This window comes from Podarcis gaigeae, assembly GCF_964106915.1.
Source record: "Podarcis gaigeae genome assembly, chromosome: 12".
NCBI lineage: Eukaryota > Metazoa > Chordata > Lepidosauria > Squamata > Lacertidae > Podarcis > Podarcis gaigeae.
The window spans coordinates 43,344,616-43,371,993 of record NC_139688.1 but is presented as its reverse complement, the minus strand read 5'-3'; the positions used below and the strand labels follow the sequence as shown (position 1 = coordinate 43,371,993).

The following is a 27,378-nucleotide window of genomic DNA, read 5'->3' as shown; positions in this document are numbered from 1 at the left end:
GCATTTTAAATAAAAGCACACATTCTACTCATGTAAAAACACCAGGCAGGCCCCACAAATAACCTAGAGATGCATTTTAAATAAAATTCTACTCATGTAAAACATGCTGATTCCCAGACCGTCCGCGGGCTGGATTTAGAAGGCGATTGGGCCGGATCCAGCCCCTGGGTCCTAGTTTGCCTACCCATGGTCCAGAAGATTCTGCGCAAGACAGGTATTTACCTTCTGCAGCCCCCTATCAGCACCCTTGCAGTCAGCGAGCATGTTTTACATGGGAGGAAGAAGGAGGCCCAGTCTTTTCATACAAGTTGTATAAAAATATAGCATTCTTACATGAACCAAACCTATCCCCAGTCTCGAATTTCCTAATGTCAGTTACTGGCACATTATATTTTAGTGATGTTTAGTGATGTCTTTCCCCCATGATATTCCACATGTTGTTATATGAGTCTGATATGTTAGAAGCTGTAAAACGAGTGAGAAGCCTCCAGCCATTTTGGACATGCCATATTGTGTTTCTCCTTCCTTCCATATTTTGCCCACAGCATTTCAGTGTCCTTTGTTTTGGTCACTCTTTCCTATTTCCTGCTATTCCCTGGCACCAGGTATGAGACAAAACTACTACAAGGTAAGGTTTATCCTAGACAGAAAAAGACAAACAAAGCTCTGAGAAGCTAATCGAGATTAAATAGCCAAACACAATACTGGGATTTCCCCTCACTTATCAAAATTGTGATGTTTAGGAATCGTGAGGTGGAAATAAATCGAAGATAAATGTACTTTGAGGGAAATCATATATCTGCTAAATTAGGACTTCCATTTTTAAAAAAAAGTTCAAATGAGAAATAAACATATTTTAAATGTTTTATTTTCTGCCTTAATTGGTTCTGTGGTCCAAAATTAACTACAGTGACTTCTCTGTGATAAGGCACAAGTTTTTGCAGACACTGCTTAGAAATTATTATTTTTTTGGAGTGGGAGTCTTAGCTGATAAGTACAAATCTCTTTCAGCTCTGTCACTTTTGTCAATTCCCTACCGATTAAGATTCACAATAGTGAGCATCCCAGGGCTATCTCCCTATCTAGGCTGCCTCAAACGGTACAAAAAAACAATAATATATGAATGAAACAATTAATCAAAAGGAAGGCATGTCATTCACAACCATGCTTTTAGATTATCTCTGATAAAATGCCACTCAAATGGAAATAGACTAGGGACACCGAGTATGAAAGAAAACCAATGACAGGAAGATAGAAAATGTTGGGGTTTTTTGGCTCAGTTGAGCCATTTACCTCTGTGTAGCACATACACACACCATCTGGTTTGCCTTTCGAGCTCAAGTGCACAGGCCAGCTTATATACATTGTTTTACTTGAAATATTTCTAAACCACCCTCCCATGTTCCTTGAGGCAGCTTGCAAAAACTCTTACAACCAAACCCTATGAGGTAGGTTAATCTCAGATATAGGGACTGGCTCAATATCAAATCTGGTGTAGCAGTGGTTAGAGGGCTGGACAAATACCTGGATGGTCCAGGATAAATCCTCGTTCAGCCATGGAACTAACAGGATGAACTTGGGCAAGCCACTCTCTCTCAGCCTAACATACCTCTAGAGAAGATTTAGGAAATCAGTTTCTATTAGTTCTAATACAGAATCACAGGCAACGACGTATTTAGGCGTGTCCGAATGACATGCAATTGCACACACGTGCATGGCGTCGAACCCGGAAATAGCCCCCAAACGTCTTAAAGACACCACAAAAAAGGGGCAGGGCAGAACGGGCTTACATGCTCTCCACCAATGTGTGCAGGGGTCTGGAACATAACTGTCAGGGAACTGCCATCAGCTCAGAGGCGAGAGGTGGAAGGGCAGTTGTGTTACAGGGAGCCTCCGAAGATCTTGCAAAGCAGTTCTTCCTCTGGCGAGGAGGGAAGCCCCGCCTCCAGTGGGGAAGGGGCGCAGGGATCAGAAGATGCTAGGGAGAGCCTCAACACCGAGCCTGAGCAAAGGGGAGGGGAGGCAAGTTCCCCTTTGCTAGCACCCACGTTGTGCAGTAGGTTTGCGCGCAGAAAGAGGAGAAGGATGGGGGTCACACGCCTGTTGTGCTGGGGAAGGTATAAGGACCGCCCACTCCCAGATTCTGCTTGCGACTGAGCAGACATGGACTTGTGACGCTCTGCACTGTAAGATAGTTTGTACAGATAATAAAGCCTGGAAAGGACAAGTTGGAGTCTTGCCTGTTTGCTCTTGAGCAACCACACCAGCACCTGACAATAACCCTCGGGCCCATCCCCAACCACTGTGCAGATTGGAATGTTAACTATCCTTTGGTTTTTTTACTTCTCCAAATTTCGTAATAAAATGTGCAGCTCAAAAAAAGAGAAAAGAGTACAAAATTCCTTTTCGTTTTTTAAAAAAGGTATATTTTAAATTTAGATATATTTAGAAATGTGTACACTGAGATAAAATATGCAGTGAAATAATATTTTATGATTAGAATGCATTTTAGGTTTGTGTTTAAAATACATATTTAAATACAAACAGAAGGCAGCCCTGTTTAGGGAAGTTTTTAATGTTTGAAGTTTTATTCTGTTTTTAGTGTTCTGTTGGGAGCTGCCTAGAGTTGCTGGGTAAACCCAGACAGATGGACGGGGTATAAATAATAAAACTATTATTATGATTGATTGATTGATTGATTGAGAGATTCATGCAGAAATGGGGTGGCACACATAATGAATGCGCAGACGTTGGAAATAAACTGATCCACCCATCCCTACCTACTCTTAATAGACTGTTGAGAGGATAAAAGGGAATGGAGAACCATGGGTGATGCCTGCAAGAATAGCGAGATATAAATGAAATGCATAACAATGAGTCACCCATTTGGCATCATTGTAGAGCAGGGATTTGAACCCAGGTCTCCCAAGCCAACACTATCCACGACACCAGAGGTGGCTTCCAGATGTCGCTGGGACTAGAACTCCCATCATCCCCAACCACTGTCCATGCTGGCTGTGCCTGATTGTAGCTGTAGTCCAAAAACATATGGAGGGCAGCAAGGTGGCTGCCCCTATACTTGTTATCGTATTGCCTAGAGCAATGCTATCTCAGGGGCAATAGCAGAAAATGAAAGCAGTCTGTGCCAGCAAGCTATCTGCTGGGATCCCGGCAAATGCCCAAAGATGCTGGCCCTGCCCTCCAGATAGGTAAAGGTAAAGGGACCCCTGACCATTAAGTCCAATTGTGACCGACTCTGGGGTGGCGGCGCTCATCTCGCTTTATTGGCCAAGGGAGCCGGCGTACAGCTTCCGAGTCATGTGGCCAGCATGACTAAGCTGCTTCTGGCGAACCAGAGCAGCGCAGGGAAACGCCGTTTACCTTCCCACCTTCCCTACCTCTTTATCTACTTGCACTTTGACGTGCTTTCAAACTGCTAGGTTGGCAGGAGCAAGGACTGAGTAACGGGAGCTCACCCCGTCACAGGGATTCGAACCGCCGACCTTCTGATTGGCAAGTCCTAGACTCTGTGGTTTGCCTGCCAGATAGCACTAGCCAAAGTAAACTTGGTAGGAGACTGATGCTAAGCAGTTGCTCTTACCGGCAACTTCACCTCTTGAGATTGTGTTGTAGCGCTCTGACTTAACCTAACTTCATCATAGGGGAGTTTACTTGTTATCACTCATACCTGAACCAGCAAGAGAATTTAAGTAGATGTTTTGCAGCCACATCTTATGGCAAGATGGGGGAGCCTGTGGTCCTCTGGATTTGGTTGGACTTCAATTCCCATCAGCCTCAGCCAGCATGATGGAAGTTGTAGTTTGGCATCATCTAGAGGCATAGCAGCGGAGGGGGCACAGGGGTGGTTGCCCCAGGAACAAAATTATTAGGAGCAAAAAAATTCAGCACCCCGTGCTGCTTCAATAAAGCTGCACACTTCCGTCACTGAGCTCTGTTGAAAACAGCTTCTTCATGTAAACCAGGAAGTGACCTCTCCAGACAATGGAACGACTCTTCTTTTCTTATCTCTGTGGCTACAATCTCCTGGATGACTTGGACACCATTACACAGTTGAATGAGCATACATACTCTGTCTGTTTCCCTCCCACCCACCTGGCAGCCCTGGGCACTGGCAATCCACGCTATGACACTGGCAAGAGGTTCCCCATCCACGTCTTATGGCATGGCAATGGAGTGTATTTATGCTGTGCTGAGAAGAGCTGCTACAAGCATACACTTAGAATTAAAGACATAGTGATTTTGTTGAAGTCTTTCCCTGCCTTCATGAATTTATAATCCTCCACTGGCATTAACCTTGGGCTTTTAAACAAGTCACCTATTCTGAATTTTTGTTTTAGGGGCAGCAAACAGTATATATTAAGTAGTCATACAGAAACTAAATCAAGGTTAAAAAACTCTGTGAACAATATAGATCAGATTGTGCTCAGTTAGCCATTACTCTTGGGTGGTAAAGATTTGGTTTGTAAAGGAAGGTGTTAGAGATTGCAAAGCATAGTTATGAATGGGCTAGTCATTTTCTTCACTATATGATCCAGTTTCAAGTACAGTATAAGACAACAATCTTTAAGTCGTGCAAATATATGATGAGCTTCCAAAATATTGGTAATTTGCCAGTGAAGCCCATTACTGCTCTCATATACCTATCAAGACAATGCTTTATTTATGTTTCTCGGGAACAAGCTCCCAAAAATTTGCTGCAGTTGGTTTGATTTCCTAACAATTAAAATATAGCCCTTTTATCTCCTTCAGGTATTCAGTTTGCAGTCTAAAACAAAGATGAACACTGACATCTTAGCTTTTTCCAGTCAGCATCCCTGAGTATGGTAATTTTTCCCTGCAGAGAAACAGAGGGGTGCCCACATTGTTACTCTTAGGGTCTCACACGCTCTTAAATTGTGAAACTGCTCCCACGACGTTAACATGATTGCGTTATGGATTTTCCACAATGACAGATTCTGGGGGGAAACTGCAAATTAAACTTGATGGTGTTCTGCAGTGTGCATATGCTTTTAATTTCTCCTTTCTCTCCCCCCCTTCTAACAGGGATATTTAGGAGGAGTGTGGTAATGCCAGTCATTTCGTGATTGTGTGCAGTGTGCGAAAGTGAAGTCACATCATTGAAATAATACAAGCAGGTAGATGTGCCATTTTATGAAAACTACCTACCTACCTGTAGCTCGCTGTTTTCATTAACCAAGCAAAAATAGATGAAAGGGGCAGTAGTTTAAATGATTAGAAAAAGTACTGCATTATAATCTGAACAAATACTTCCCCATTTAGTAGTCCTTGCAAAGTAAACTAATTTGGCTATTTGTTTGTCATCCGACAAAGAATGTGTTCACCCCATCCTTCTCCCCAAAAGTTTTCCCAATGCACCATGTAACAATAAAACAACACTTGTCTATTTATTACGTTTTTCTATCACCCTTCCTCCAAAGATCTCAAGAGAGCATGTATGTGCCTCCCCCCTCATTTTCAGTGTTAGAAATTGAGATACGAAAGCTGGGAGCTAAATGGCACCTTAAACCCAGGTTATGGGCGCAACAGCATAATGTCTAGGAGCACCTTTTTTAATAACAAGAATACAAAGCTGAAAATGAATAAACTGCAGCTAAAACATTACGTTCATTTTTCACATGGTCTAGTCCTTCCGCTGCCCACCCCTTAATATTCTTAAGAGGGTCTCTCCTCCAGTCTTCAGAGAGTAGCTGGAAGTGGGGATGCAGAAAAAGATCTTCCTTTCCTTCTACTCTGCAGTTTTAATCTGAAATCTTAGGTGCCCAGAGCTCAGAAACTGCTCGTGCTAATGAAATTCCTAGTTGCAGAATGTGGCTAGAACAATGGGAGTTTTGAATGCTGCTCATATTTGCCCTTATAACAACATTATATCAAGTAAGTTGAGCCAAGCACCATTTCCCAGCCTATGGTCAGCCATCAAGTTTCATGAATGGGTGTGCATCTGGTCCACTCAGTTTAAGTTTGACACTCTATCCACTATATCACAAGTGGTCTTCCCCCTCTACTGTCCCTGCAACAATCATGTGAGGTTGGTTAGGCTGAGTGTTTATGATCCCATGAGCTTCATGGCTGCATCAGTATTCAAACCCAGGTCTCCTCAATCCTAGTCCAGCGCTCTGCCACTGCACCACAGTGGTAGTGATGGGAATCTCCTTGTCAAAATTGTATTAGAAAAGGCTAATATATTACAAGCAAAATAAATCTGTGGATACAGAGTTACATTAGCTGCCAGCATTTGGGAAGAAGAACTTTCTCATTTATGGCAGATTATTCTCTAAGTGTCCATTCCAGGCCTGTAAGTATCTAACTTTCAAATCCCTCCCTCCTTTTTTAAAATCATTGGCAGGATAATAAATTAGATTGACCACCAGCTAGGGAGTTAAATGTTCGTGCTTTTATTACATTGGCTTCTTTGCAATTTTCAGCAAGTTTGATAACAAAATGTTGCTAACATTCCTTGAAGAACTGGAGTCTCAGCCCAGAAAAGCATGATGAAAACACACAGCGATAGTAAAGTTTGGAGCAGGTCAGTTCAACTAAAAAGGAGATATCAACGCAGCTCCTTGGAAACGAATCCTACCTTTAAAAAAAGGATGAACATGTAGGAAATGACCTCTGCTCCCCATCAATTCCCTAGGATACTGTAGAAGTAACTGAACCACAGCAGAGTACAGGATTCAACTTAGTTCTGAACACAAAACATTCAATTTGTTTTTATCTCAAGAAGTAAGCAAGCAGAAAGATTTGGGCCATGTGTCTTGTCATGCTTGAAAAAGCTAAGCATGTCCTTAAACATCACCCTTTGCCAGTGTCTGACGACAGAAGTTGGATGAGCGCTTTCCAGTTTCCCCACAACACAGTAGCTTTTTACAGTCACCGTGAAATCGGATCTCCAGATAACTACTAGGTTATCTTTTGCATTAACACGGAAGGCTTGAAGGGCACATCATCTTGCTGAGCAAAATCTGATCTCTGCAAAATAGCGTTCCCCCAACCGGATGCCTTCCAGATGTTTTGGACAGCAACTCCTATCAACCCCAGCCAACATGGCCTAATGGTCAGGAATGATGGGAATGGAAAACTGGGCAAAGGACTTAGGACATAACATACAAATGGCAGATTGGGAGAGGCAATGGAGAACAGATTTGAAATTCACAGCATGAAAGAAAATTATATGAAAATGATGTACTGGTAGTATCTGACTCCTACTAAGTTATCCAAAATGTAGAGAACAAGCTGAATATTTGTTGGAAGTGTAAAGAAAAGGAGGGTACCTTTTATCATATGTGGTGGTCCTGAAAGATAACAAAGTCTTTTTGGGAACTGATATACAATGAACTGAAAAAAAAAATGTTTTAAATAACATTTGTTAAAACTGACTGGGAGACTCAGGAATCAAGAAGATCATGACTTTTTAAAAGAATGGGGGAAATTTATGATTTACTTAGGAGACCATTGTGAACAAATAAAAATGTTGGCTGGACTTTAAAAATAACTTGCAAAGAAATAAAAAATATGGGTAATTCAGAGAGATGAAAACTGTGGAGAATGTGATGATATGTAGTTTTAGAAAAAGTGTTTTAAGGACTCTTGCAGGGGACGGCGGGAAGTTGCGAGATTCAGAGAATCTCATATATGGATGTGGGAAAAGTTTTTTCTCTTTATCATTTTGAATTTGTTTTTGTAAGAACCAATAAAATATTTATATATTTTTTTAAAAACCGAATGATAGGAATGGTAGTCCCAGAAACCAGGAGGGCACCAAGCTGGGGAAGGCTCCATACAAGTAACCTCTCTACTAGCAAAGTCTCTTCTACCTGTACAGAAATCTGTGCACCATGGAAGGTTAAGACAGTGCGGCATAATGGTTAGAGTGCTGGACTATGACCCTGGGAGACCAGGGTTCAAATCCCCACTCAGCCTTGGGACAGTCGCCATCTCTTAGCCTTAACAGGGTCGTTGTGAGGATAAAATGGGGAAGAGAAGAACCATATACACCACCTTCAGATCCCTGGAAGATAAATGTGGTATATAAATGTAATTAAAAAATAAGTACCAGATTAGCCCCAAGTTGTGGACTATTAGCACTGACAGAATATTATGAGAGGGAATTTCTACTTTGGGGTGCATCCTGCCAAGCAGTGCAGTGGTGAATTTTACCACCATTAGCACTCTCTCCCTCTGGGCTTGTGTGGGAGAATGAAGGAGGAGGATTGCCATATATTTCAAAAAGTAAAACCCAGGACACCACAAAAACTGCTGACCTTTCTTTAGGAAGACCCCAAAGTTGTTGAACTATTTTTTTTTACATAAAAGATGAAAGGGGGGGGGGGGCGGAACCCTCACAATTTTTCAACTGACTTGCCTAAGATCCAGGACAAAGCACCGTATTTCAGAAATCCCACCTGGACATCAATTCTGCCTTTGAAATCCTGGTAATGTCTGGGAAAATCCGGACGCATGACAGCCTAAGTAGCTTGTCATGCTGCTGTCATAGGATGCCCCTCTCTCTAAAACAAAAAAGGGTCATGAGCACAATAATAATAATTTATTATCTGTACCATGCCCATCTGGCTGGGCCTGTCCAGCCACTCTGGGCAGCTTCCAACAAAGATTAAAAATACATTAAAATGTCACACATTAAAAACTTCCCTTCAGATGTCTTCTAGATGTCAGGTAGTTGTTATCTCTTTGACATCTGTTGCATCAGCAACAGCCTTTGCTACAGTAGACTATAGGGTGGCTACTTCTGCATTGGCCCCAAAGCCATAAAAACGAGGACGCAGATTTGAATATGCGAACTTATATGCTAATTTAGAAAATGATGAGTACAGTTAATCTCATTGTAATTGGGAGCACTGTCAGCATAAGGCAAATGAGGTGCAAACAGTTTTGTTTTGGGTGCATCCTCCTGGAACCTGAACAACATCAGACCATCCCTATTCCGATTTTCACTTGCACAAAATTAAAACACAGCAAGTAATTTCCACAATGATTCCACCTGCTTGCAGAATGATAATCTGCTTGAGCAATGGGACTTCCAGTTTTTCCTCTCCCTCCAGTCTACTCCAGAGGACCCTACAATCTTCTGAAGCAGATTTGGAGACTCGTGGGAGGCTGCGAGGGGGAGATGAGGAGGAGAAACTCCTTGTTTCCAAGACCAAGGAGGTACCAGATACAAATTTAAAGAAAATGAGGAGAACACCCCAGACATTCAAATAGTAATTTCTGTAATATGCTATTCAGGTATCTTGTTTCGAAAGGAAGAAGAACTCGCCTTTTAAAAGCCAAACCTTATAATAATTGCTATAACAGCAGACAGTTTTTTTCTGATATGCAAACCCCTTAGGGAGAAAAGAGTCACATGCTGGGGTTCTGCTTGCGCTGGAACTGCTGAAGGCACAGGAGCCTTGCGGGGAAATACTTGGCAACCCCAGTCATAACATGAAAATTGCTCTCCGATCCGAAGGAACTGAGGCAGCCCCCTAGATGAGCTCCCTTGTATTTTGACAAGTGTGTTATGGTTCAATTTCTCACTTTTCAGTGTTAATCACAAAATCTGAACCAGTTTTCCATAAATCTCTGTAGAAAAATACATTTCAAGTGTGCGCTGAAGTGTTTTGAAACTACTGAAGCACTCAAGTCACCGTCTGTCACTCTGAGTGGCACACAGCAATTTAAAATTACTGAAGCTCTTAAATTAAGTGCTTAAATGTAAAGGTGATCACTACTCTGGGGGTATGAATTGTAGAGCTATCCGAACCATCAGAGCACTTCAATTTTCTCCAAGCAGGTCATTTTGGGGAGTGATAAGGAAACCTTTGATTGCCCAGAATACTCTGATTTAAAGATAGCATTTAAAGTTCTCAATTCATCTTTACAAGCACTTTTGTTTGGGTGCCGCATAACTCCCAATCAAACTGACCTAAAGTGCTTGAATTTGCCTCCCCTTTTAATGAACTATTTCCTCCTAATATTTTTTTTCTTGCAAACGAAAGCCTGTATTTTAAAGGGATTCTGCCAAGTTTGCCTGCAGACCATAACTAGAAGACATGCTGGCTCAGGAAGGTACCATGTCAACTGGTGGCCTATCAACATGATGGCTTCCTTCATGATGGAAGCAGCAGCATCCCAGTGCCCCACCCCCACCCCACTGTTCAGGTAACATAGGAATTGGACCTCAGGCAAAGGAGCTTTTCCAGCCTCCTGTTGTTTTCCCTCTCACAGGAACATTCAGGCCCAGTGCTAGCAGTCAGCCAGGTTGGACACTGGCCAAGGGCCCTAGGTTTTTGGAATGAGTCCTCACTGGTCCAACTGCCCTCCCTGATGGAGCCCTGGTGTCTTTTCAACAGTGGGCAGAGTAAACATGTGGTGGCCACTGAAAGCAGAGCTGGATCTTGCCCTGAACCTGTGTACTGGGAGGTGGGGTAGACCAATGTCGGCATTGTGCCAAGGGCACCTTGGGAACACTAAACCTGAAAGAAGAATTTGAAAGCAGAAAGTCTTAAGAAGAAGAAGAGTTTGGATTTGATATCCTGCTTTATCACTACCCTAAGGAGTCTCAATGCGGGAGCCTAGGGCTTGCCGATCAGAAGGTCGGCGGTTCGAATCCTTGCGACGGGGTGAGCTCCCATTGCTCGGTCCCTGCTCCTGCCAACCTAGCAGTTCGAAAGCACGTAAAAGTGCAAGTAGATACGGTAAATATCTTTATTTACCCCACTCCGGCAGGAAGGTAAACGGCGTTTCTGTGCATTGCTCTGGTTCGCCAGAAGCAGCTTAGTCATGCTGGCCACATGACCCGGAAGCTGCATACCGGCTCCCTTGGCCAGCAAAGCGAGATGAGCACCGCAACCCCAGAGTCGGCCACGACTGAACCTAATGGTCAGGGGTCCCTTTACCTTTACCTTTAAGGAGTCTCAAGCGGCTAACAATCTCCTTTCCCTTCCTCCCCCACAACAAACACTCTGTGAGGTGAGTGAGGCTGAGAGAATTCAAAGAAGTGTGACTGGCCCAAGGTCACCCAGCAGCTGCATGTGGAGGAGCGGAGACGCGAACCTGGTTCACCAGATTACAAGTCTACCGCTCTTAACCACTACACCGCACTGGTAGTTTCCATTAAACCCTTCTTTTGTTACCCTCTCAGTGCCATCAAAAGGGATGAAGCGTTTCATTCGGTCTGCATAAACATGCACAGGCAGGTCAGACCTTTCGGTCCCCAGTGCAGTCCCAATCCAGTTTAGACTTCCCAAGGATCCTTCTTTTTAAATGCAAATTGCAAGTAAGGAGACTATAGCAGGGGCATGCATGTGTGTGTATGTGTGTGTTTGTCTCCACAGAAATCTATAGCTAGATAGATAGATACATAACAACCAAAGGTAGGCTCCGGAGGACTGAGCAGAAAAGCTGCAGACGGGAGTGAAGGGCAGATGGGCCTCATCAACATGGGAAGGTAGCCCATCTAGGAGAAGGAAAACCTCTGTGTCACGGTCTGGTCTGCGGGCAGTTGAAGTCCCGGTTGAGGACGTCAGGACCGGGGGCAAGATGGCAGGGTGGGAGCAGGAACTAGAGTCCAGAAGCCAGGGGTCCGAGGGTCAGGAAGCAGGGAGTCACAAAGTCAAGGGTCCGAGGGTTGAGAAGCAAGGAGTCAAGAAGCCGAGGTCCGAGGATCAGGAAGCAAGAAGCCAAACGCAGCAAGGTGGGAAACAAGTTGCTGTGTCAAAGAGCTGAAGGCAAATGCTGACCTTCTATCCCTTCCCGGCTCTTGCCACCAGGTGCTGTGAGTTACCAAGCGGCCTCCCCTGTGCGGCCGTGCCTTGCCTCTCCAGAACAAACTTAGGAAGGCCCCAGTCCTGCGAAGCCCTACCGGTCACAGGGCCTGGCTCCTGCACGCACTCCTGACACTCTGCTGCTGCCTTGCAGGACATATTCAGGAGAAGAAAAGGTAAAACAGTAAACCCTATACAAATCTGGAGTGGAGTCCCTAGGACAGTTGGATGGTGCCTTGTACACCTCCTTCCGGCAACTCCTGCAGCCAAGCTCGTGCCAAACGTATTGCTCTGCTTTCCTTTGGACCAAACCAGTGAGCCAAGGGGAGTCTTGTTGTCTGGGCTGCCCAAGACACTGCCCAGGCTTGCGCCCAAGGAAGGTCACTTCAGTGCTGCTAACATAGCAGTTTGACTTCACCCCCCCCCCACCCCATTGTCTCTCAAGACAGATGGATGCCAACCATAATATAAAACCACACACATTGCAGGGCTCCCATCTGGATTGGTCTCTCAGTCCCTGCTATTTGCATGGAGGGAGGGCACTTCTCACTGGAGTGAATGGGACTTCAGCCCCAATGCAAACTGCAGTGAGATCATGTTTGTGCACACACATGAGAGAGAGGCCACATCAAATTTTGACTCTGGCCATAGATGCCATTGGCATGCAGACCCAAACACATTACGCCCTTGAGGAGGGAGAAGGTTTCCCACCCTCAGTTCAGACAATACTCAGTACTAGATGGAATAATGATCTGATTCCGTGCACAGCAGCCAGGTTCCCATGCTGAAGTTCAAGTTTCCAGCTGGAGTGAAAACACAGCACAGTGCAATGCTTTTTTGTCACGTCAGAGAATCTGTAAAGTGTGTTGGGGAAATTCTGGCAGGAGATCTCATCCAGAGCATATCGTCCTGTCCAGCCTTGGCTGCCGGCCCAGAGAGGCCCCAGAGACAAGGTTAAACATTCAGCCATACCTTAAGACCTAAGTGCAAAGCCCAGAGTCTTCCTGAATTCTCAATGCCTGTAATTCCCTGGGCATTGTTGCATTTGCAGTTTTCTCCTGCTCTTTCAAGGTTACTGCAGCTCAATCGTTTGACTGCTCTGTATCAAGTTCTATTGCTTTCAAGCGTATTATTTTTACACCCTGATTTCCACTGCTCCTGTATCACATACTGGCTACAGTCCCCCTTCACACACACAACAGGCACACTTGGTTTTGTTACATCGCGACACAATAACCTGTTAAATGCAATATTATATTTAATATGTTTGTTGATTTTAAACTTGAGCAGGGCATGGTCATGACAGGACCATCAGGGTATTATATGAGGGATAACCAGCCAACATGCTGAAGTCTAATGAATGCATAAAGGGGTTAATACCATAGAGTAAGCTGTCCTGCCAGCTTAGTGAGGTGACTTTGGCTTACCTTAGGTGGAAAGGGTAATCAAGCATATGTTGTATTCAGTCTACCTGAGAAGCTCAGCACATGAAGAGACAAAGCTGGAGCACATGGCTCTCACAAGCCATGCTTCCTATACCAATAATTTAGAAACATCTACCAATGTAACATTTTGCTGTCTGTACGACTTTAGTTGAATGCTGTAAGGAAAAGCACATGAACCAGACCTTTGAAGAGTTTGTAAGTCAACGAAATTTTAACTTAATAAATGTTTGATCTTCTATGCTGGCGAAAGAGGGAAGTTCTGGAACTCACAAGGGCATATTTTAAAAGTCTAACAGCCTATATTTATGTGCTCTATTTTGCTGCATATTTTGTGATTTTAATTCTCTGCTGGGGTTCTCTCACCAAAGAGTACGTGCCCCAAACATGGATATGGCATCCAGAAATTCTTCCCTTTTACACCTATCTTATTTTATTTTTTCCTTTAACCAACATTATATCCTTTCCCCATGACACTGTTCCAACAACAACAACCAACAGCCCCTCATAGTATTGATTATCACTGGGGGCAATTTTTTTGTTGTTGAGCTCATGCCATTGAGAGAAAGGGTTGACCACTCTACCTGAATGCCTACCACTACCTCACAGCTGCAGTTTAAATACCAACTACTAAAACAACAACAAACAGATGTGTTAATTGTATGCATATCTTTTGCCACAGTTCAAAGGGGTGGTAGAACTGAATCACGACACATCACATCACTTTTTCAGTGTCCTGATGAGCTCACCCAAGCAAGGTAGAAGTGAGGGTGGGGTGTAGTTCCTGTGCTTCTTCCTTATCCTTTTTCAAGGTTTTGCTGGCTCATGATGCCCCTCCTCCTGGAAGGGACATTCACTATGCCCACTCGAGGGACAACATCGTTGCATCCCTGAATAGGAGAGAGTGTTAGGGGACTATGGATCTCCCCTATCTCAGCCTTTAGTGGCATCAAAGAACTTAAGAGCATAGCACAAGTCCTTTTGGACCAGACCAAAGGCCCATCTAGTCCAGCACCCAATTCTCACAGTGACCAACCAGATATGTTAAGTGAAGTCCACAAGCTGGACATGTCTAAAGCACTTTTAAAGACATCCAAGTTGATGTCCATTACTACATCTTCGGGTAGTGAATGCCATTGTTTAGCCATGTTCCGCCAGGCCTTTGGCCAAGACACAGTCTTACCCCCTCTCTCCTTCTGTAATCCTCATAGAATTCTAACCCACTGGTTGCCATTAATCTGATTCTGAATTGATTTTAGAATGTATTTTAATTCATTGACTGTGTGATTTTATGTACACTGTGCTATTTTTACTTGTTGTTAGCCGCTCTGAGCCTGACTTTGACCGGGGAGGGCGGGATACAAATAAATTATTATTATTATTATTATTATTATTATTATTATTATTATTTGCTATCCTTTTGACTGTCCTGAATCTTTCAATATTCAGCCCCACTGGGTGACTTCTAGTATTACGTGAGGGAGGGGAAAACCCTCTCCTATCCACTTTCTTAATACCATGCATAATTGTATACACTGCTCTCATGCCCCTGCTTACTCACCATTTTTTCCCTAAACTAAAAAGTTGCAAAGCTTGTAACCCTTTTCTTTCCATAGAGGAGCTTTTCCAGCCCCAGGACCATTTTGGCTGTCCTTGTCTGAACCTTTTCCATCAGCCTGTGACATTGTTTTCGAGGTGAGATGACCAAAAACACAAGCAGTATTCCAGATGTGAAAACATGATAGATTCGCATAACGGCATTACAATATTTGGAGTTTTAGTTTCAATCCTTTTCGTAATGATCCCTTATACAAAGTTCACCTTTTTAACAGCTTCAGCACACTGGATCAACATTTTAACAGAACTATCCACCAGAACCCTAAGATCTCTTTCCTGATCAATTATTACAAGTTAAGACTATAGGTGTGTGTGTATTGCACCAATGTGGTAAAAAAAGCACCATAAATTGCATAACAATGAAATATAACATAAATTCTGAAACTAATTTGAACCACCACAGAATAAAATCAGAGAAAGCCAATAGCAGAGGACAGCAGTGCAAGCATCTAAAAAGCACCAGCATGTGTGTGTTTTTTGCTGAAAAACTCCTTGGGGGATAAGATTTTACTATTTCTTTGTTTAGATAATTGATATACTGTACTGCTTAGCATTTTTCCCAATAAAAAAATCTCTTAGTGGTTTACAAGTATCACAAATTGTTACCAAAACAAGTCAGAAAACAACAAAGACATTATAAAATGTATCCCTTGAAAACAACACAGTCAGCAGCTGAACAAGATAACCTTTCCAGAAATTGGAAAATTCCTGAGTAAAAAAAGAAAATAAGGTTTTTTTTAACAGACATTTAAAATATCCAACCGAAAAGAGATTCTAGAATCTCTTTTAGAAGGGTGTTTACAGTTGAAAAGGCCTGTTTGCTCAAGGTTTCAAGATGTCAGAGTCTCTGAGGAATGCAAAGATAAATGTATCCTATTGCATGGGAGGCAGTGTGCTAGGTACCCTGGTTCTGCTAGGTATTCTTCAATTGGGGTGCCACTACTGAAAAGGCTCTCTCCATAATGGCCATCTGCCTCACCTTATTTGGTGGAGGCACCCAAAGAAGGTGCCTCAGGAGATGATAACAACAATAACAAATTCAAATCCTTGCTCAGCCATAAAGTTCACTCCCTGGGTGACCTTGGACCATTCACCATTTCTTAGCTAACAGGGTTGCCATGAGGATCATGTGTGATAGCCCACAACTATGCACGTTGCCAACTAAGCTCACTCAAAGAAGGGCGTTATACAGTTTGATATCACAGTGTGATTATTAACAACGATGATGAACCTTGTCGTGTTACATATGTATCATTCAGTTAGCACAACGCCATATATCCTTCCGTCTGGTGTGCAAATCAGAACTTCAGAAGGCACGCTAGCAATGTTGTCAGGTGGAATAAAAGCACAGATAAAATACTGGCTTAAGAGATAAAGATGGCTGACAAGTGTTAGATATAAATCTAGTTCACTCCGGAAGCTAGGTACTATATTAAGAGATGCAGCTGGATGGTATTTAAGAGGGGAACATCTCAACACACAGAACCATCTTATATTTACTATGCTCTTATAGCTTTTTCCAAGTACTATCATCAATTTTCCTGTTCCCGTCAAACCAAAGTCTTATTCCACAGAGCTTACGTCATTTGTATCTCATCCAAATGGCAGCAGTCTTGTGAGTCAAGAGTTGTCTGTGATCTGGCCATGTGCAGTTTCACTGTGTTTGGCCAGCCAGCCTCTCATTGCATCGCCTTCGTTTTATGTACACATCTTGTTAGATGTCAACGTAGGCTATCCCTCATTTTGCACACATTCATGTTGAAAACCACAGGGTTATATATCATGCCTTTGATTTGCAAGTTACCTGTTTAAAAGAAACAGGCAAAGAGGTCTGATTAACTTCATATTTTTAGACCGTCCAGTAGGCCACATCTGAAATCTGGATCCTGGCCAAAGCGTCGCAGCTTGAGCTCCTCTTCTCCACTTGTAACTCATCCAAAACAGAGGTGTGAGTTACATTGCTGCTGGATCTGGCATATGAAAAGCCACCACTTTTGACCTCCCACCCAGTGGTCTCAAGCGGGAAACAGAAATGCTTAATTTACAGGAGGCTCACATCTGGCTTATTTTGCTTCTTGGCTCTGCACATATCACACTGCTGCAGGCAGGTTCGACAAGGATTCTGCCGGTGTCAAAAGTGGGAACAGTGGTCTGGGCAGGTATTGTTTCATAAATTGGGGCTGGATGAATCCCTAGCCGGAATTAAGATTGCCGGAAGAAATATCAACAACCTCAAATATGCAGATGACACAACATTGATGACAGAAAGTGAGAAGGAATTAAAGAACCTTTTAATGAGGGTGAAAGAGGAGAGCGCAAAATATGGTCTGAAGCTCAACATCAAAAAAGCGAAGATCATGGCCACTGGTCCCATCACCTCCTGGCAAATAGAAGGGGAAGAAATGGAGGCAGTGAGAGATTTTACTTTCTTGGGCTCCATGATCACTGCAGATGGTGACAGCAGTCACGAAATTAAAAGACGCCTGCTTCTTGGTAGAAAGGTGATGACAAACCTAGACAGCATCTTAAACAGCAGAGACATCACCTTGCCAACAAAGGTCCGTATAGTTAAAGCTATGGTTTTCCCAGTAGTGATGTATGGAAGTGAAAACTGGACCATAAAGAAGGCTGATCACTGAAGAATTGATGCTTTTGAATAATGGTGCTGGAAGAGCCTCTTGAGAATCCCATGGACTGGAAGAAGTTCAAACCTATCCATTCTGAAGGAAATCAACCCTGAGTGCTCACTGGAAGGACAGATCCTGAAGCTGAGGCTCCAGTACTTTGGCCACCTCATGAGAAGAGAAGACTCCCTGGAAAAGACCCTGATGTTGGGAAAGATGGAGGGCACAAGGAGAAGGGGACGTCAGAGGATGAGATGGTTGGATAGTGTTCTTGAAGCTACCAGCATCAGTTTGACCAAACTGCGGGAGGCAGTGGAAGACAGGAGTGCCTGGCATGCTCTGGTCCCGAAGAGTCAGACACGACTAAACAACTAAACAACAACAACAACAAGCTCAGTGGCAGAGCACCTCCTCTGTGTGCAGAAGGCCCATGGTTCAGTCCCCTGCATGTCCAGATAGGTCTGGGAGAAAAAAAATATCTGAAATCCTGGCGAACAACTTCAGCCAGTGTTGCCAATATTCAGCTAGATCAGAGTCTCCCAACTTTGGGTCTCCAGCTGTTTTCGGGCTACAGTTCCCATCATCCCTTGCCGCTGGTCTTGCTAGCTAGGGATTATGAGAGTTGTAGTCCAAAAACAGCTGGAGACCCAAAGTTGGGAAACACTGAGCTAGATGGACCAAGGATCTGACTCAGGATGAAGCAGCTTCTTATGGTCCTTTAGTACCATAAAGAAGCTGAAAAAAGTCACTTTAGACCAGGTTGGACTATTTATTCAGCTGGCCCAGAATTATCGATTCTGGCTGGAAACCACTCACCAGGGTCTCCTGCAGAGGTCATTCATATCACTTGCTACCTGAGATGTTAGAGATTGAATGTGGGACCTTCTGCAAAGAAGAATGTTGTCTACCACTTAACTACAGTACCTCAACAAAATTTCCAGGTTTCTTGTGCCGTAGTCATTCTTGCATAGAAAATAAAACTTAATATCTCTCTCTATCAAAGAAAACCTTTTTTGGGGGTGAGGGACCCTGAGTTGTTTGAATTCACTGTTTTATTACCTTGCATTTTATCAATAATAAATAATAATAATAAATTTTATTTATATCCCACCCTCCCCAGCCGAAGCCGGGCTCAGGGCGGCTAACAACAATAAAACAGTACAAAAGTCAACTCCCAATTTTCACCTTGGTTTTTAACTGCTCGTTTCCTCTTGCTATTTTCCTGCTGCAGCTTCCCAGAGAGTAGCCATGTTGAACTAAAATAATTGCCATCTGCAAATTTGTTCTTCTGTTTTTAAGCATAATAATAATAATAATAATAATAATAATAATAATAAAGATAAAAAGTCCTTGGGCAGAACTAAAAGCCATGCAGTGCTTGTCTGTCACTACACTCAAATTCCTCTAACCAGCTCTTAATCCATCACTATATGATCTCATTGTCATGAGTTACTTGGCCAATTGCTTTTGAAAGCCTCAAACTATATAAAAATGCTGGCTGTTTATTCACTGGAATTGTTTAGTTTGGATCCTTCACATCCCGCTAAGGCAAACGCCTTTGTATTACAACGTATGGGATTTCTTAGCAACAAGAGTTTCCACTAATTAGATGAGCGCTCTCTCCCTCCTCTCTCTCAATCTCTTCCTCAAATTTTGCTTTGAGAAACAGCACATCGGGCAAATGCACACAATACATTGCTTAACATGAATGTTGAGAACAAATACAAGAGGGGAGCAAATATGCTAATGCTAGTCATACCAAGAGGCTCTCTTTGGCATGATACCCTAATTAGTATTTTAGGCAGTTCAGAACAGGACTGGATTTTTCTCCCTCCTCCAGTGTCTTTGAAAGGAAGCATGAATCAAAAAGCCAGAATCTCATTTTAATCAAATTGCACTGATTATCTGCTATGGATATGAGGGAGGGAGGTTAAAGAGCTCGCACAATGGAAATATTTCCAGATTAATCTGACAGTGAAAGAAGAAAGCTGTAATTAATAAAAGCAAATGAAATTACATTGTGGTAATCAGCAAAGGGCTCGGATAGGGCATGCAGATTACAATAACCAAAAGGTTACTATGGACTGGGCTCCTGTTAATCACCTAAGCCATTCATGCAATTGCACCTCTATCTGTAACACACCCCTGCCTCATTTCTGCCCCTGAAAACATTAATAATGAAGTAGGCGGAGATTCCCCCATTTAAGTGAGATGCGTCTCATGGTCACCACACTATGCTGGCTGTATTTACAGCTGCAGTTACAATTGTACGTGGTGGTATAATGAAACATGGCTTACCTTTGTCGGCAAAACAGTTTTTTTCCTAGGTTGTGCTGCCATCACCTTCATATAATTCTAGAATATGACCTTATGGTCCAGTTTCAATTCATCTTCCTTGCTCTGTGTTCGGGAGCCTTGATCCCTCCTCCCTGCCATTCACAGACCTGCTCCTTGCCTTGCTGGCCTTGCAACACCTGGCTTGGGAGGGTGGGGCCCTGACTGACTCCAGCTACAAGGCTGCTGAAGACACCTGAGACTATCTTGGCTGTGAGTCCTCAACCGTGCCTTGCAGGGCTTTTCCCATCTGGTCTGGTCTTTGTTGGAAGCCGCCCAGAGTAATAATTTGTTGTTGTTGTTATAGAATGCCTATCAAAAAGGACTGTTCATGGTTCCCATTCTTTGCATTTGTGTTCAAGGGAAAAATGTGGATCTAGACCAAAATTAAGTCATGATTTACTCCCAGTGAAACCTATGGGGCAAGTTAGTCGCAACTTATCCAAGCCTCACTAATTTCAGTGGCACTAGAAAGGGACTAATTTGGTTGGGATCTCACCCAACCAAGTTTCTCTTCTGCTCTGTTTAATTGCACTCAAATTATAATACGATGAACCACTGCAATGTATCAGATTAGATGTGTTTTGCTTGAGACCAGAAGGTGGTGACTTGACATCTCTGTTCACTATAAAGCTCACTGTCTGACCTTGGCCAGTCACCATCTCTCAGCCTAACCAACCTCACAGTTTCTGGGGATAAAGTAGTGTGCGGGATGACAACAATGTAGGATATTCTGAGCAGCATGGAAATGTGATAGGAGTGTGACAACTAACACTAACAATATAGTGATGATGACACCAATGTTGTTGTTGTTGTTTAGTCGTGTCTGACTCTTCATGACCCCATGGACCAGAGCACGCCAGGCACTCCTGTCTTCCCCTGCCTCCCACAGTTTGGTCAGACTCATGCTGGTAGCTTCAAGAACACTGTCCAACCATCTTGTCCTCTGTCGTCCCCTTCTCCTTGTGCCCTCCATCTTTCCCAACATCAAGGTCTTTTCCAGGGAGTCTTCTCTTCTTATGAGGTGGCCAAAGTATTGGAGTCTCAGCTTCAGGATCTGTCCTTCCACTCAGGGCTGATTTCCTTAATAATGGATAGGTTTGGTCTTCTTGCAGTCCATGGGACTCTCAAGAGTCTCCTCCAGCACCATAATTCAAAAGCATCAATTCTTCGGAGGGTGAGACCAATACTTCCAAGCTATAAAGGAAGATGGCTGGCTGTGATATCTGTCAAGATTATTGATACCAGCCAAGCAAGTGGCCAAGTTTCATGGCTGTGTCCTGAATCACCTGAAATTATTATTCATGATTTCCTATTCCTGGCCCGGCAGCAGATGGCTTTGTAATGCGGTACAAAGTCTGCCATTACATTCTCCTTTCCTAGGGCTATTAGTTTTGTAGGGGATTTAGATTAGAATTCGTGAAAGTGCAATAGGCAAAGGCAATAAGTACTGGGACAGAAGTAAAATAAAGCTCGCTTGAATCAATGGTAATTTCCCTGCTTCGTGAGCAAGCTGACAGCAGATGTGGCACAATGCAGATCAAAAGACGAAAGAACATCTGAGAGTTCAGATAGTTTAGAAGCATAGCATCTGTTGCTTTTGATGTGTCTCCCCCCGCCCACGTCCAACACACAATAACATACTTCACAATGTACAGTAGCTTCAGTATTGTGTAAGCAATAGTTGCCAAAGAAGATCTTTTAAGAGCTCTGCAAGTCTTGGTTTTTTAAGCTCCACACTACAGAACTGAAATTAATTTTGGAAGCGTGAGAAACTGGGAGAACTGAAATTGACAGATCCCTTCTCAAGAGGTAAAATCGGATGCAAATAACAATCATTACACCAAGTCAATTCTGCCAGCCTCTGCTGCCCCAAGGGCTCTTACTTTCTTATTACAATAATTTTCCTTTCCTCTACTTGCTGCCTAGAATTTCCTCCCAGGGAATTTATTTTAAAAAACACACACACACATTCTTTTCAGTCAATGAACAGAAAAAATCTAAACAGTAACAATAAAACAAATAAATAAAATAAAATAAATATACAGCAATCCCTAGATCTAAACCCAAATCATAAAGTCAAAGTGTGAACATAAAAACCCCAAACCCAAATAACTACAGAAAACGACCAACTAATGCACGTCCAAAAGACGCATGACTGCGCATGCATGCATAGTGCTGAACCTGGAAGTGACTGAAAATGTCAACCAAAATGCAATGGAAAGGGTGCGCTTATATGTACTCTGCCGATGCATGCAGAAGATGGGAATGGAAGCCCCATGCGAAATGGTCGTCAAATGTATAATAATAATAATATATTTATTACTTATATCCCACCCATCTGGATGGGTTTCCCCAGCCACTCTGGGTGGCTCCCAACAGAATATTAAAAACACAATAAAACGTCAAACACTGAAAACTTCCCTAAACAGGGCTGCCTTCAGCTGTCTTCTAAAGGTCAAATAGTTGTTTATTTCCTTGACATCTGGTGGGAGGGCATTCCGCAGGGCAGGTGCCACTACCGAGAAGACCCTCTGCCTATTCAAAAACATCTACTTCATTTATTTTAAAATTTCTGATAAACAAGCAAAAAGAAAGAGGCAAAGACTTTTAACTGCCATGACTTTGCATAAGAACCTAAGAGGACCAGGATCAGGCCAAAGACCCTAGTCCAGCATTCAACACATCTTGCTCTCAGAAGAAGAAGAAGAGGAGTTTGGATTTGATATCCCGCCTTTCACTCCCTTTAAGGAGTCTCAAAGCGGCTAACATTCTCCTTTCCCTTCCTCTCCCACAACAAACACTCTGTGAGGTGAGTGGGGCTGAGAGACTTCAAAGAAGAATGACTGGCCCAAGGTCACCCAGCAGCTGCATGTGGAGGAGCGGGGAATCAAACCTGGTTCACCAGATTACGAGTCCACCGCTCTTAACCACTACACCACACTGGCTCTCTCAGTGGCCATCCAAAGGGAAGCACATAAGCAAGACCGGAGTGTTAATTTGTGATTGTCATTGTGATTCAGAGGCATACTGCCTCCCGTTGGGAAGGGGGAAACCATGGATTGCCAATTTGGATGCTGCACCAAGACCCTGTTAAAGTTCACACATTGTGACTTGGCATGATAGTTGAACTGAGCCAGAGGAAGGAGAAAGGGAACTGGGTAGGGTGTTTTTCATCCCTTATTGATGCAGAGCTCTTGCTGATTTATCTGTTGTGTTATGATTATAAATTAATAAGAATAGGGGGGACATTAATTTTATTAAGTTTATGAATTTCTCAGTCACTGGCTCATTGTCTGCTCTTTCTAATCTCTGCATTGTGGAACTTCAAAATTTATGTAGTGTACACACAAAGTGTGTGCAATGTATTAACTCATCTGGACACATTCATAGCAAAATCAATTAAAATGTTGAGCAATGTACATTATGAAAGGAAACCAATTTCAAGTGAGACCTAAATTACCTATTTGTTAGCAAAATCCCAGTTATTTGTATTTGCTTAGAATCCTTGTTCTTTGCCCAAAGCAATCAGACACAAACAGCAACAACAACAACACCCCCCGATGTGCCTGTTTCTTCTCGTTTCAACCACTGTGGTGTTATTCTCTGTGTCTTTTAGCTGAATTTTCTGAATTATTAGTATTCCTTGTATATTCCACCCATGCACGGTGCACACCAGTACTCTATGTGGAAAGAGGTCCTGTTCACGTATTGGGTTGTTATTATTATTTCATATTAATATGAAGCAACTTGATCCACACCACCTACTTTAAAAGGCTAATAATAACAATAATGATTTATTATTTATACCCCGCCCATCTGGCTGAGTTTCCCTAGCCACTCTGAGTGGCTCCCAGCAGAATAATAATAATAATAAGTGATAAAAGATCATACATTAAAAACTTCCCTAAACAGGGCTGCCTTCAGATGCTTTCTAAAAGTTTAGTTGTTTATTTCCTCAACATCTGATAGGAGGGCATTCCACAGGATGGGTGCCACTACTGAGAAGGCCCTCTGGCTGGTTCCCTGTAACCTCAATTCTCACAGGAAGGGAACCGCCAGAAGGCCCTTGGAGCTGGACCTCAGTGTCCAGGCTGAAAGATGGGGGTGGAGACGCTCCTTCAAGAATACTGGGCCAAGGCCGTTTAGGGCTTTAAAGGTCAACACCAATGGTTTGAATTGTGCTCGGAAACGTACTGGGAGCCAATGTAGGTCTTTCAGGACTGGTGTTATGTGGTCTTGGCTAACAGGATCCACAAGGATGTGCTCTATGGGCAACTGGATGGAGAGAGGTGTGCTTGTTGCCCCACCCACCAATGACACGAAGACTTGCTGAAGGTTGCCCAAGAGACAATGTGGTTGGTCCTTCCCCACACTTGCTTGTATCATTGCAAGAGGAATCCTCCCATGAAGGGTAAGGAGAGCAGCTGAGGATCTTGCGAAAAGTCAACTTCCACAGTTCTCCTTTTTAAAAAACAACAAATCCATCCTCCAGAGCTCTTCAGCAGGCTGCCTCCTGGCCGGCTGGCCCACCTTCTTGGAAAGCCCTTTTGAAGATGTCTCCTGAGATAACACCTTCCAAAACAGCATTTCAAGAAGCCTGGTCTCGGTCCAATATACCTGAAGAAGCGTCTCCACCCCCATCGTTCTGCCCAGACACTGAGGTCCAGTGCCGAGGGCCTTCTGGCGGTTCCCTCATTATGAGAAGTGAGGTTACAGGGAACCAGGCAGAGGGCCTTCTTGTTGGTGGCACCCGCCCTGTGGAATGCCCTCTCACCAGATGTCAAAGAGAAAAACAACTAGACTTTTAGAAGACATCTGAAGGCAGCCCTGTTTAGGGAAGCTTTTAATGTTTAATAGACTATTGTATTTTAATATTCTATTGGAAGCCGACCAGAGTGGCTAGGGAAACCCAGCCAGATGGGCAGGGAATGAATGAATGAATAAATAAATAAATGTTATTAAAGCTGGAAAGTTAACGAGAAACTGCTATAAAGGAAAAGTGCAAAAGCTAGAAAATGCACAACTAAGCCATCTCATTGAGCTTTTTAATGTAAGTGCAAGAGACAACACCTTCACACACAAACACACACAACCTGCAAGCCCCCATGAAAATGCCATCCACGTTCTCCAACTCGAGAGAACATGGGGGAAATATCAGCACAGCAGTACCCAAAATGTTAACAGGAAGAATGTTAATTCTGGAGGTGTGTGTGTCCCTGCCAGATGCAGAAGTGTGTATCAGGCCATTTCCTCTTCAACAGCATCCACACAGAACCTTCAATTGTGTTCAACGGATTCTCAAAGTTAAAGTGCAGATTTCAATTTGGAGGAGACAGCTCCTAAGGAAATGAGAATGAGGAAACCCATCCATCTCTCCTAATTCCTCCCTTCCCACGCATATCCTCCTGCTCCTAAGCTCTCATAACTCATGTTCTTTTACACTTCCAACTGATTCCTCACTTCTGTTCAGATATGTCGAGGGAATCGTGGTTATTTTTAAAGTTACAAAATGATTCTTATCACTGTCACTAGCAATATTTGAGATGGGGAGGAAGGAGGGACTTCATTATCTCGACAACGTCGGCAGTGAGTTGTCAGACGAAGGAAGGTTACTTGTAAAATAAAATTTTGGAAAAACAGATTCAGCAACTGCACATCATTACATGGTTGTGAAGCTCATCCTGGGGGAAGGGGGGTTGACAATTACATATTTAAAGACAATAATAGGACTGCACATCTATCGCAAAGCCGTGATACAATTGAATGTAGATGTCTACGCAGCCATCTGGGGAGTTTGATACATATAATAAAAGAGTCCCATTTCACAGGCATGCTAAGTAACGGAAAGACACAGAGTTTGCCCATTCATCGCTATTTCCAATTTCGCGAATGTCACTGCGTTGTTGCATCGACGAGAAGGGGGAAATTGTAGCAATTACACATGGGAACCAAATTCCTCTCTCTCTAGAAAATCCCACTTTGTGAGCCAGCTCTTTTTATTTGCTCACTATTATATTGCCAGCAGTTGTTTCTGCTGTTATGGAAGAAGGGAATGACCCAACTCGCTTTAGGAGGCGAGAGAAACAAATTATCATAGAATACAAAAAGAGGCAAGTGCTGGCTGGCTCAATTGGCCTTCAAAAATCAATCAAAGGTGAGAAATAAGTATGATGGAATTCGTTTTCCATGGGGAAGCCGGTTCTACAACACTGTAAATGTGTGAGCGTGGTGGTATCTCAAAACTCTTGAACGTGTGAGGAAACCTTTCTCAAAGTGACTACCTCCTGGCAACTGCAAGTCCTGGGTGTACAGTGGTACCTCGGGTTACATACGCTTCAGGTTACATATGCTTCAGGTTACAGACTCCACTAACCCAGAAATATTACCTCAGGTTAAGAACTTTGCTTCAGGATGAGAACAGAAATCGTGCTCCCGTGGCGCGGCAGCAGCAGGAGGCCCCATTAGCTAAAGTGGTGCTTCAGGTTAAGAACAGTTTCAGTTTAAGTACGGACCTCCGGAACGAATCAAGTACTTAACCTGAGGTACCACTGTAATCTGAAAGGATCTGATGCAGCAATCTTGCTGAAGTTAAGCTGGTCTGGATCTAGTCAGTGCCTGGATAGGAAGTGACCTGGGAATCCAGTGAACACCACCTTGAGGGTTGCCAAGGAAGGAAGGCAGCACAGAAACAAAACTTCTGAAAAGGAAGATCGCTTGTCCTAGAAGTAGAAAATCCCTCTTGATCTCAAGAGACAATGCTGTTATACTCACCTGCAGTTGTCTTCTAGTGGAATACTGACCAGAAGGGACTACAGTTGATCCCAATAACATTTTGCCTCAAGAACCAGGCGCTATGGTGCAGCCTTGGGCTAGTGGTGTTTTTTTAAAGTATGTTTCACAAACACACAAAGCTAGGATTTGAACCCAACACTTCCATGGTCCAAGCCCAACGAGCTCTACTTGACCACTCCATACACATACATATGTGCAATCATCATTTCCTAATATGGGGTGTTTGGGGAGGGGCAGAATCTCTGGTGTGGGACACATCATGCTCCTCCCGGGGTAGTTTATCAACCTTTGGTCCCCACCTTGCACTCAGCTCTCACTTGTGGCTCCTAGAAGCTGCCAGTATGTGACAGTGGCCACACCCCAGGAACAGCTGCGATTGGCCAGATAAACCAGGTGAGAGTATCCAATAATGGTCAGGGCAGCAGCATCTGCCTGTGCTGAAGAGGGAAGTGAGGGGCAGATGGGGCTCGTCAACCTGGGAAGGTAGCCCATCTAGAAGGAATACTCTGATCCTAAATCGCTGCTGCCTTGCGGGAAATCTTTGGCTAAGGAGTAAACCCTACACAAATCCAAAGAAGAGTCCCTGAGATGGTTGGATGGCATCTTGTATGCCATGTATGCCAGCGTGGTGTAGTGGTTAAGAGCAATGCACTCGTAATCTGGTGAACTGGGTTCGCTTCCCCGCTCCTCCACATGCAGCTGCTGGGTGACCTTGGGCTAGTCACACTTCTCTGAAGTCTCTCAGCCTCACTCACCTCACAG

The 27,378-nt window shown here is 43.4% G+C and overlaps 1 protein-coding gene across 4 annotated transcripts in view; it reads right to left on the bottom strand.

Annotated features, from left to right (window-relative positions):
• Positions 1 to 27,378, bottom strand: part of RBMS3 (RNA binding motif single stranded interacting protein 3) — a gene marked incomplete at its 3' end in the record, with an annotated part of 741,806 nt that overhangs the window by 650,290 nt on the left and 64,138 nt on the right. The gene's annotated exons all lie outside the window — the stretch shown is intronic.